Genomic DNA, 11,229 nt, shown 5'->3' on the forward strand with positions numbered 1-11,229 from the left:
GAGGCATCTCTTCAGCCCTAGAATAATCTTTTAAAAAAAAATCTCAGCTCCTGACTCCACTTTGCAGTCAGGGTTACAACCTTTCTCGTTTCAATACTCCAAAGCCTAATTCAGTAGCATAGCAATCTTCATTGTCAGGACATTTCTCCTCCCACACTGACATTAGTGATTAGTGGGGTTGAGATGGAAGAAAACTTATCCCAGCCTGGCACCTTCCTGCTCCAATAATATCCTCCAGTCCCTTCGCTATTGTTTATTCATGTGCTCCTTAAGTCAGGCAATTTAAACATTAGTGGTCTGCTCTCGATCATTAGCTTGAGTATTAGAAAAATTGTATGCCTTTGCAATTCTTCTATAACAATGACTTGTGCAGTGGAGCAAGGCTCATTCTGTCAAACTGGGCCCAGATATTGCAAAGGCCTTGAGTACATTAGCTAATGTCCAAAAAGCAGAGGGATGATAAAAGCTGGAGACCTGGAAGAGAACCTATAGGGAAGTAGAAATAATGTTTAGAAAAATAAATTTTTATCAATATTGACATAACATATGATAGTCTACTAAATTAATAACAGCAGGTTAAAGACTTAAGAAAGTGACCCATCCCCCCTTGGTTACTGAGTCAGTGTTAAGTATTATTAAAAATAACTGTCAGTGTGCTGCACGTGGTGCTTCACGCCTTTGATCCCAGCACTCGGGAGTCAGAGGCAGGTGGATATCTGTGAGTTTGAGGCCAACCTGGTCTTCAAAGAGAGTCCAGGACAGCAAGGCTACACAGAGAAACCCTGTCTCAAAAGACAAACAAAAAACTGTCAGTGGGGCTGGAAAGATGGCTCAGTAGTTGAACATACTGGCTGTTCTTCCAGAGGACCTAAGTTCAATTCCCAGAACCTACTTGGCGGCTTACAATCATCTTTAACTGCAGTTCAGGGTATCCACCGCCTTCTTTGGGCCTCTTCTGGCACCAGGTGTGTGTATGGTCCACAAACATACATGTCGGAAAAACACTCATTCATATAATTTTTTAAAAAGTATTAACTGTCAGTACTAATGATGAATGTTTAACGTTTGTATTGTAAGCAGTCTTCTGATGCCCACATTCCTGTAAATAGACAAAGGTGCTAGGGGTGGAGCAGCCTGTTTCCCTAATTTGCAGCAACTGTACTCTCTTGTTGCCTGAGCTGCCTTGAGCAAAAGAACTATCAACCTAACAGCCAGCTGAACTCCCCTTAGGCAGGTATCAGCTATCTTGAATTCTCCAAGGACTCTGAGACAAATATGCAAAAGACTGCAGTGAGTGCCTGGGCTTCTGAAGGCACAGCTCCAACAGAGTTGATAGAAGCTGTTTGTATGCCAGGCGGTGGTGGCACACGCCTTTAATCCCAGCACTCAGGAGGCAGAGGCAGGTGGATCACTGTGAGTTTGAGGCCAGCCTGGTCTACAAAGCAAGTCCAGGACAGCTAAGGCTACACAGAGAAACCCTGTCTCGAAAAACCAAAAAAAAAAAAAAAAGAAGAAGAAGAAGAAGAAGAAGAAGAAGAAGAAGAAGAAGAAGAAGAAGAAGCAGCTGTTTGTACAAGACTATTTGCTATCACAGTCTATCATGAGCTCTAGATGGCCTTGCTGTTTTACCTTGCCCAGACAGGGAACATTTCCTTCAGTAGTCTAACAAAGAAACTCTTTTGTTGTTTTGTTTTAGTATCACATGTATTTTTATTGAAAATGTTTTTTATAAAATACATTCTGATCACAGTTTGTCTTCTCTTATCTCCAAGTCCAGGACAGCTAAGGCTACACAGAGAGACATATCTCAAAAAACCAAAACAAAACAAAACAAAACCAAGAAAATAAAAAGCACAAGAAACACACACACACACACACCATAAAAAACACAAAATCAGAAACTATAATATACAAACAAAAGACAAGTAAGGTTTTTTTTTTTTTAATGCCCAAAGTAATATGAGACCAAAAGAAAAATAAAAACACCATTGAGTTTGTTGTGTTGGTCATCAACTGCTGGTGTGTGGGCATGGGGCCTAGCACAGAGACTGTTATGGCTGATGTTAAGGGGCAAGTCCATGACTGGTCCAAAACGCAAGCCTCAATGACCCTACTTAGATCACAAGGCAAGGCTGTGATTGGCCCAAACAAGTGGCTGTGGTTGGTCCAAACAAATAGCTGTTACTGGTTTAAACAGTCCTTCTCTGGATATCTAAGCACATTGTTTAAGCTTACTTAGAATCACCTAGGGAACAGTCTTCTTCTATGCTACATTCTCTGGTGGTGCAACCTCAGGCCCAATAAAGGCTTCTCTAGGGTGGTCATCTTTTTTGCCCACTTTCAGTAGTAAGAAAGGAGCCAATAACAGAAAAAGAGAGAGAGAGACTAGAAATGGCAGAGAATAATGACAGTTATAGGCATTGTCGATAATGTCTGGTTTGGCTACTTAGCTGTAGAAGAGGTACAAATGGCTTGCTCCTGGCTTCCGAGCCCTGACACTGGACTTCCTAACAGCACAGTTTTCTTCCAGCACCAACGTTTTCTTTGTCTTTTCTTTTCTTTTCTATTTTTTTGTGGTAGCAGTAGGGGGCAGGAGCAGGGGAGTGTCTCATGTAACCCAGGGTATTCTCTAACTCTATAGTTCTACATGGCAGATGAGGACCTTGAACTCATGATCCACTTGCTTCCACCTCCCAAGCGCTGGGATTACAAGTGTGTGCCACTACTCCCACTTTATGCAGTCTTGGGGATAGGACTCAAGGCTTCCTGAATGCTAAGCAATTATTTATCAATTGGGCTATATCACCATCCCAGCATTCAGTTTATAAGCCTATGATCCAGCTTCTAAACATATAGTCTGTTGATAACTGGTGCATGGCAGTTGAAAAACCACTTGTGGGTGCTCGCTTTGGTAGCACATATACTAAAATCGGAATGATACAGAGAAGATTAGCATGGCCCCTGCGCAAGGATGACACGCAAATTCGTGAAGCGGTCCATACTTTTTCTTTAGGAGCCAAAACCAGGGTGCCTGACTCTCTTAGGGAATAGTTTCCTGACAACCACGGGCAAAGGACCTCAACCTAAAAGTACTCACCAATAAACTGCTCTCAACGACAGTGAAGGACCCGAGAAGATACCTCCCAATCAGACACATCAAGGTGACTAAAGGCCAGTGTAGAAACATGAACAAAACACAAAACAATATGGCATTTCCAGATCCCAATTATCCCAAAGAAAACTACCTGTGGATCACATACCTGCTAGGAATCCCATCTGTATGTAAGTATCCACCTTCCCCATGTCAAGTCCACCAAGTTAATGCACACCTGCCTGGAGTGATTCCAGCCACATCTGGGTGCTCAGTTTCTTGGCAGCTTGACAGGTGCCTCAGCTCACACTTTAGCTCATGATTTCTGTCCCGGGCAGCAGCAAGTATTACAAGATGTCCTCCCCATGGCCACTGCATAGTAGAAGGCATCAGCCAGCCAGCTGCCTGACAACTGTAGCCAACTGAACAGTTTGTGAGTGATCAGGACAACAAGAAAGGGAAGCAAAAGTAAAAGGAGTGGAGAGCTGATTTTTAAAAAGGTGTATGGACACAGAGAAGTGAATTGACAGGTGCTGGTTGCCAAAAGAGCTCTATAGAGCCGACAAGACTTCAGGGCTAAGGGTCTCAGATAGATAGATAGATAGATAGATAGATAGATAGATAGATAGATAGATAAAATTAAGCACTTCTTCTTGACTACTTATGATTTATACTCAAGTAAAGCAACAGAGTCCTCAGCCAATTGATTAATGACAATTCAAGGATCTTATTCAAATATAGTTTTACTTCTTTTTATTATTACATTTAATTATTTAAAGCATTTTAAATTTTAACTACAGTTTGATGATATTCTTCCACTCCCCCAAATCCTTCCAGATCCTCTCTTCCTTTCTACCCACCCAATGTTAAATTCTTTCTGAAGAAAAAAAAAAATCCAGACAAACCAAAGGCCTAGTATAACAAACAACAAAACCCCTAAAACCTAGAAAACAAAATACAATAATACCCAAAAAGAAAAGAAAATAGTTTTGTTTCTTATGTTGGACATTGTATCTTGATAAATGCACCCGTGTTCACAAAGATAAAGAGTCCTACTTGGGCAAAGTGGCTTACACTAGTAATGTAAGTTCTTGAGAGCTGAGCTAAAACTAACATAAGTCTGGAGCAAACCTGGGATATACCCTGAGTTGCAGGACAGCTTGAGCTCCAGTGTGAAACCCTCCAGTGTGACCCAAATCATTGGGTTGTCTCCCCAGTGTGGTCTTTGCTATGGTTCTTGGGCTTTATAGCTGGGTAGAGCCTTACAACACCATGAGAACCAGGAGCAGCCTAGTTCTTCCATGTCTTGACACTGAACTATGTGCTGTCTTCAGTAATCAGTTTTACCATCATGTTGTGGCAGGCAAGCAAGAGCAATTGCAATAGAATTACTTGGGGGTCTCTTGGAATATCTGACCAATAACTTGAAGACTGATATCCCTTGCCTATTCCCTAGTGCATGGTCTCTGGCAAAGGCATTATCTCACCATTTGGCTAATCAATTAGGTTAACAAATATGCACATATATGTATGTATATGTATATATATGTATATACAGTATGTGTATATATAAGTAAGCTTATAAAATGATAGATTCTTCTATTGCTTTTTCAAACATCAGTAGTGTTATTTATCCCTCCTCATTCCCTCTCCCTCTTTATTACCTTCCCTTACCCCTCTTCAGTTAAGACCCCCATTTCTTTTTCTTCTCACCCTATTATCCACTATCTAGAACTCCTCCCCTCTTGCCCCATGAATCTCTTTTTTTTTTTTAATCATGGAATTTGCTATGAGACTACGTCTCCTACACTCATGGAGTCTCACCAACATGGCTGCCTAAACATGATGTAAACAAGGACAGCAACAAACATGCCAAAGTGTACAGGGGAAAGACCATGAAACTTCAACCCTAGACAAAGAACTACAGGCAACTAAGGTGAGATACCAGAAGAACTAAAACTGGAGTTCAGGGTTACTGGGACAAAGGTTAAGAAATAGGCCTACAGGAGATAATCTGGCCAGCTGCAAAGAGCAGCCCCACTAGAGATAGCGATGCCTAGTGACTGACCCGAAGGGTCCCACCAGAGATAGAGTTGATAAGAGACTCAGTTTTATGGCCACATTCCTTCCTGCCCTAGCAACCAACCTATTTCATGGGGAGAACAAAAGAAGTTAAGCCATGGGCGGTCTTGGCGCCTTTTTCTGCTTAAAGGACATTGAGAGGATGAAAGGACCAGAGATCAAGGCTGTGGGCACTCCTGAGACCTAGCATTTGAGCAATCAGAGCTGAACTCAAGATTCCCCTTGAATTTTACAGCAGTTTTGTGTGTTTTCTGGTTCTTTTGGGGGGGATCTATCTGGGCGTAGCAAAGGAATGTGAGAGTAAAAGAAATAGTCTTCCCCAGGGAACAGCCCAACAATTGGTTATCCAATGTCAAATACTCAGTGGAATGGTCTGAATTTGGATTGTTCATATATTATATATGATTTTCTTTTCCTTCAGACACTGTTTATTAATACTGTAACTCAGGCTGTCCTGGAACTCATTATATAGCCCAGGATGGCCCCAAATTCATGATAATTCCTTTGCTTTAGCCTCTCTATTGCTGGGATTATAGATATTAGCCATCATGACTGGCTATGGATAATATTCTTTTTGGGAAGAAATAGAGTATGAGATATGAACTCCATGAAATGATATCACTGCTTGTCACTGGCGACTGATTACCAAACAGACTTTTTTCTGAGTATAAAAGGTTTCATTCTCCAGGCGGGAATTGATTATAATCAATGGGGGGTGCTGTTGGTAGTAGCCAGTGACTAGAAAAAAGGAAAGGGGAGACAAAAGACTGTACACACACACACACACACACACACACACACACACACACACACACGATGCATGAAGCAAGACAAGCTCCAGTGAGCACATGCCAACAAGCTTCAATACTTTCACACATATACATACATACATACATACATACATACACACATATATACATACATACATACATGCACCACATTCACACATTGGGTGGATGGAGCAAAACTTCAATGAGAAAGCTCCAATGACTTTATATCCATATACATATATGCACATATATACATATGCACATCTGGTGGATGGAGTACACTACACTCCAAAGGATCCAATAACTTGACTTTTTCTCCCACAGCTTATATATATAAGCAACATTTTTTCAAGCAGTACAAAAATCACAATGTGGTTACATTCTCTTTTTCTTTAAGTGAACAATTGCAATGATTCAATGCTTCATGAATTATAGGTGAAAAACAAATTATTCCCAAGAACCCACATACATTTGTAACTAAACAACTTGTTATAGATTAACAAGATATAAGAAAGCTGGCAGACTACGATTTATGGTTACAAAGAAAGAATCAATTATCTTAAAAAGTAATCTTATAAAATCTTAAAAGAATCACAAATCTAAACTTTTATATTTAAAAAAAAAAATCAGCCATTTCTACCTTAAATCCTCCAGGTGCACGCCTACTTATTAGCAGTTTTTATTAAATCATATCAGGAATCCCAGGGTAAAAGTGGGTACAAGAAATTCATCATTTTGATCACCAGCCCATCTTCAGTGAGAGAGTCATGCCAGCCAGTGATAATTTGGGTTTCTTTTCCTCCCCCTAGACTCAAAAAAAAAAAAAAAAAAAAAAAAAGTCCCTAGCTCAACTATTAAGAGTGTGCCTTTAAGGCTACGCAGAGAAACCCTGTCTCAAAACAAAAACAAAAGAAACAAACAAACAAAAGAGTGTGCCTCTCTAAACTTTAAATTGGTCCTCAAGATTTTCTATAGCAGAGCCACTGACAAAACATCCTTACCTAATTTTTAAGAACCATTTAAATCAATTCTGGAATTCTGTAAATCATTAATTCATCTAAACAATATTATTTTATTAAAGTTCATCTTCATATTGACCTGCAGGAAATTTTCCCAAATGAGTGGCCTGTAACCCAGGAAACAGTCACCCCAGACTATAGGTAATGAGGATCTCCCCACGCCCAATCACACCATGCTAGATATATGAGGAATATAGCAGTGGCAAATGTGAGAAGGCACAGCAGCAGCAAGAAGCAATCCAGAGACTATAAACCCCTGGAGCTGGGCCTCTCCAAGGTACACCCATCGCAATTAAGTGTCATTTAGCATCTGGGGTGGCCTGGATTCCACATCCGCTAGACCTGTCCAAGTGCTGCTTGCTTCCGGGTGAGAACAGATGGACCATGAGATTAAAGGTCCCGTTTCTCACTCAGGGGTAGTTTAGAGCACTCAGGGTTCCTGGTCTCACCAGGGGGAGGTGGAAAAAGAGTTTTACATCAAGTTTAAGTTAGATCTTTTAGAATGAGATTGTTACTATTAGATGGCAGTGGAGACTTGGAAGCTCCACAAGCCAGTTATGATACCAAAGTATTTCAGCCCTTTGTCAAGCTGCTGTGCTAAGCTTGGCAAAGGAAGCAGGCAGATGTTTGAAATCAGCCCTAAGGGGGTCTGGTGAGAAACAGGCCCAGTAGTGTTTCACCAGCTGTGTCACACACCTGAGGAGATCTGGGGGGGTGGGGGTGTCCCCAGATCAGGCAAAAAAGAGAACCCCACTGAGAAAGGGAGTCCATCACTGTATATCGAGCTCAGAGGTTATCCGGAAGCTCCAGACTCCAGCCTTAGAATGCGGGGTTCCACACTTGAGCAAAATGGTGGGGTCTTCTCCAGGAAGCTCACTTGCCCACTGAAGCTCCTCCTACATGACGTCCGCCAGTTAGGGGTAGAACTTTGTGTCCACTTCCTTTTCTTACTCCTGAAATCTTCAGGATAATTTTTAGTTTTTTGTTTGTTTGTTTGTTTTGTTTTGTTTTTTGGGTTTTTGTTTTGGTTTTGGTTTTGGTTTTGGTTTTGGTTTTTTGAGACAGGGTCTCTCTGTGTATGTAGCCCTGGCTGTTCTGGACTCCCTTTGTAGACCAGACTGGCCTCGAACTCAGGTCCATCCACCTGCCTCTGCCTCCCGAGTGCTGGGATTAAAGGCGTGCACCACCACGCCCGGCAATTTTTAGTTTTTTTATTTGATCGTTTTTCTGTGTGTAGCCTTGGCTGTCCTGAACTCGCTTTGTAGACCAGGCTGGCCTCGAAATCACAGCGATCCAGCTGCCTCTGCCTCCCTGACTGCTGGATTCCAGGCATACGCCATTGCACTCAACTTCGGGCCAATTTTTAATTAATTAATTTTGAGAAAAGGTCTCACTATGTAGCCATAGCTGGCATGGAATTTTCTAGGTAGACTAGGGTGACCTCAAACTCACAGAAATATACCTGACTCTAATTCCCAAATGCTGAGATTAAAGGTGTATGCCACACCCAGCCTGTAGCATTGTTTTTTTTTTTTTTCCGATTTATTTTATGTGTATGAGTATTTTGCCTGACTGTATGTCTATGTGGTGTCTATGCACCATGTGAGTGCCTAGTGCCCACAGAGTTAAGAAGAGGGCATTGGATCCCTTGGAATGGAGTTACATATTGTTATAAATCACCAAATAGGTGATGGGAACTGAACTTGGGTCTTTTGCAAGAGTACGAAGTGCTCTTAACCTCTGAGCTGTCTCTACAACCCCTAGAACCACTTAAAAAAAAAAAAAAAAACGCCAGTTAAACCTCCAGCTTTGTCTCTGCTACTAGAGATGCCATCCTTGTAAGTTCAGCAGTTTTGTTTGTTTGTTGTCACTGTGGTTTCTACTTGTAGAGATTCAATCTGGATTTGTAAAATAGTTTCCAACAATTGAATTGAATACTCAATCTTGTCTTTTATATCTTTGAATATAACAAGCATAGTCATTTTAAAGTCACTCTGAAAACTTGTACCATCTAGATCCCTAATGGGCTGTTTCCATTGCCCGCTGGTTATGATAATGTGAGTTTATGTGTCTACTTGTGTTTTATTGTGCACTTAAGGTATGTGAAAACTATGAATCTTCTTTGTAGCCTTTTTGGACAATGTGTCTATGGTCCAGAAAGAATTGTTTTGTTTTGTCTTAAGACAACTGCCTAGAGGCATTAGCAGACTTGGACGACCTTAAACCAACTGCAGGGGCTGAAGTGATTTAATACTGAGCTTTGGTAACTTCACAGTCAAGCTCTGGGGTTTTATTCTTAGCTTTTAATCCTTATGGTTTCTTTCAACCCAACGTATGATTTCTTTCCAGAATTCCCTTCCTTGGCGAGCCATGAATCTAGCTATCTTATGTCTTAGCCCATAAGTACTTTCTCAACACCAGCTGGAAAACTCATTCAAATGCCACGCTCTAAGTGCTTCCCAAGCTTTTATCATTTGAAATCTTCAATTCCCTTCAGCAGTCTTCATTACATTTTGCCCAGTCAAAAATTGTTAGTGAAAAAGTTGATACTCATTCCTTAGATGACCATTAGATATAGAAAATGGGTTTAAATGCTTTATTAGGTTAACACCTATGAGGAAGATTTCCTAACAACAACTGGAGACATACTTGTGATTCTACTAGTCAGGAGTATGGGACAAGAGAACATGAGTTCCAGGCCAGCCTGGACTACAGATAGACTCCCTTTAAAACCACAGCCACAAAATTCAAACAAGCAAAATTGTTAGGGTAATAGAACTATTTAAAAATTGCCAGTATATGTTACATATCTATAATCCCAGGACTCTAGAAGCTGAGGTTGGAGGATTATGAGGTCTAGTCCAGCCTGGGTTTCATAAGTGAGACCTTGTTTCAAAAAAGGAACAAACAAACAAATAAACAAAACTACTTGAGCAAGAATTGTTTATAAACATTGATAGCCTAAAATCAGATATAAAATACGTTTAGAAAAGCAAAACCCAAGGTTTAACTAAAACATTTTAAATATTTTACTGGAAATATTTTAAAAATTTATTTTAACACCTTTTCTACTTTATTTTTTCCACGCAACCATATAAATAATTTTAAGGCTAGATGAACACATATGTATGGTTAAGTAAGCTTATATTATGTTTCTCTGCAGTTTTTTGAAACACTCATACATATAGTTTCAATGAGGATATGCCGCACTCGGGTGATAATCTTCGCTGCAGAGCCACAGACTATACAACAGAAAATCCCAGTGGAGGCCAGAGGTCAACACTGTTGTCTCCCTCAACTGCTCACCATCTTATTTGCAAGAGAGACTCACTCCCCAAGACCTGGGAATCACCATGTATGACAAGCAAACTCCAGAGATCCTACTATCTCTGGCTCCTCACCAGAGATTACTTATTAAACCATATCCCCTCCTCCATATCCAGTTTTGGATAGAATTCACTATTCACAATAAACAAATAAATCACTCACCATAGGTTTTTCCTGCCTGTTCTATACAACAGGGAACCAACCACATGGCCAAATCATGACCAATTGGAACCAAGGAGAAGACGCCTGGGGAGTAGAAAAATGTTGCCAATGTTCTGCATACAGTAGTGTATTAAGGTGGAAGGCACAAAGACCCTATAAAAGCTTTTGAGCACCTAAGTTAATCAGTATCTTATTTGGTTCTTATAACTAGTCATAAAATAGATGGTTTTGTTTGTTTATCATATGGGAAAACTGAACCTGTGGTGGTGGGGGGGAGGCGGGTTATATTGTTCAAAGTCAGTAACTAGTACACGGAGAAATCAAAGTTACTTGCTCAGTTGTTACACTCATTTGCTGGATAACTGTGGATGCATGAATTTTGTGCACAGGACCACAGTAGTAAACCTTAACCACTTGTGCTGAGTCTGGACTGGCTGGCACAAGGTCACCCTTACAAATCCCCATGGATGTCATTCCAGCTCTTAACATACACTCCTTATTTCTGGAAGACTAGCCTGGTCTGTAGTGCGCACTAGGCCCAGGAGGCCCCCTTATCTCTGCTAAGGGGCTCAACCCAACGAGGGCCCCGCCTCCCTTTCCTAGGAATGCGGACCCACAAAAGATCCCGGCAAGGTTGTTCGGCAGCAACGGAAAGGCAGGGCCTACGTAAACAAAAACCTTGGGCCCTAAATGGGGGCGGGGCCTCCCCGGAGGCCAGTGCGCGGCCGCGAAGCTCGACCAGCGCTTTGCTCCGCCCCCGGGGACTGCCAAAGCCACC

At 41.2% G+C, this 11,229-nt stretch overlaps 1 non-coding gene across 1 annotated transcript; it reads left to right on the top strand.

Annotated features, from left to right (window-relative positions):
- Window positions 1–2,899: 2,899 nt before the first annotated feature.
- On the top strand, window positions 2,900–3,006 carry LOC127186133 (U6 spliceosomal RNA). The gene has a single exon (XR_007830362.1). It is a non-coding gene; the product is annotated as a U6 spliceosomal RNA (small nuclear RNA).
- The last annotated feature ends 8,223 nt before the right edge of the window (window positions 3,007–11,229 follow it).

The sequence above is a fragment of the Acomys russatus genome, chromosome X, assembly GCF_903995435.1.
Source record: "Acomys russatus chromosome X, mAcoRus1.1, whole genome shotgun sequence".
Classification (NCBI taxonomy): Eukaryota; Metazoa; Chordata; class Mammalia; order Rodentia; family Muridae; genus Acomys; species Acomys russatus.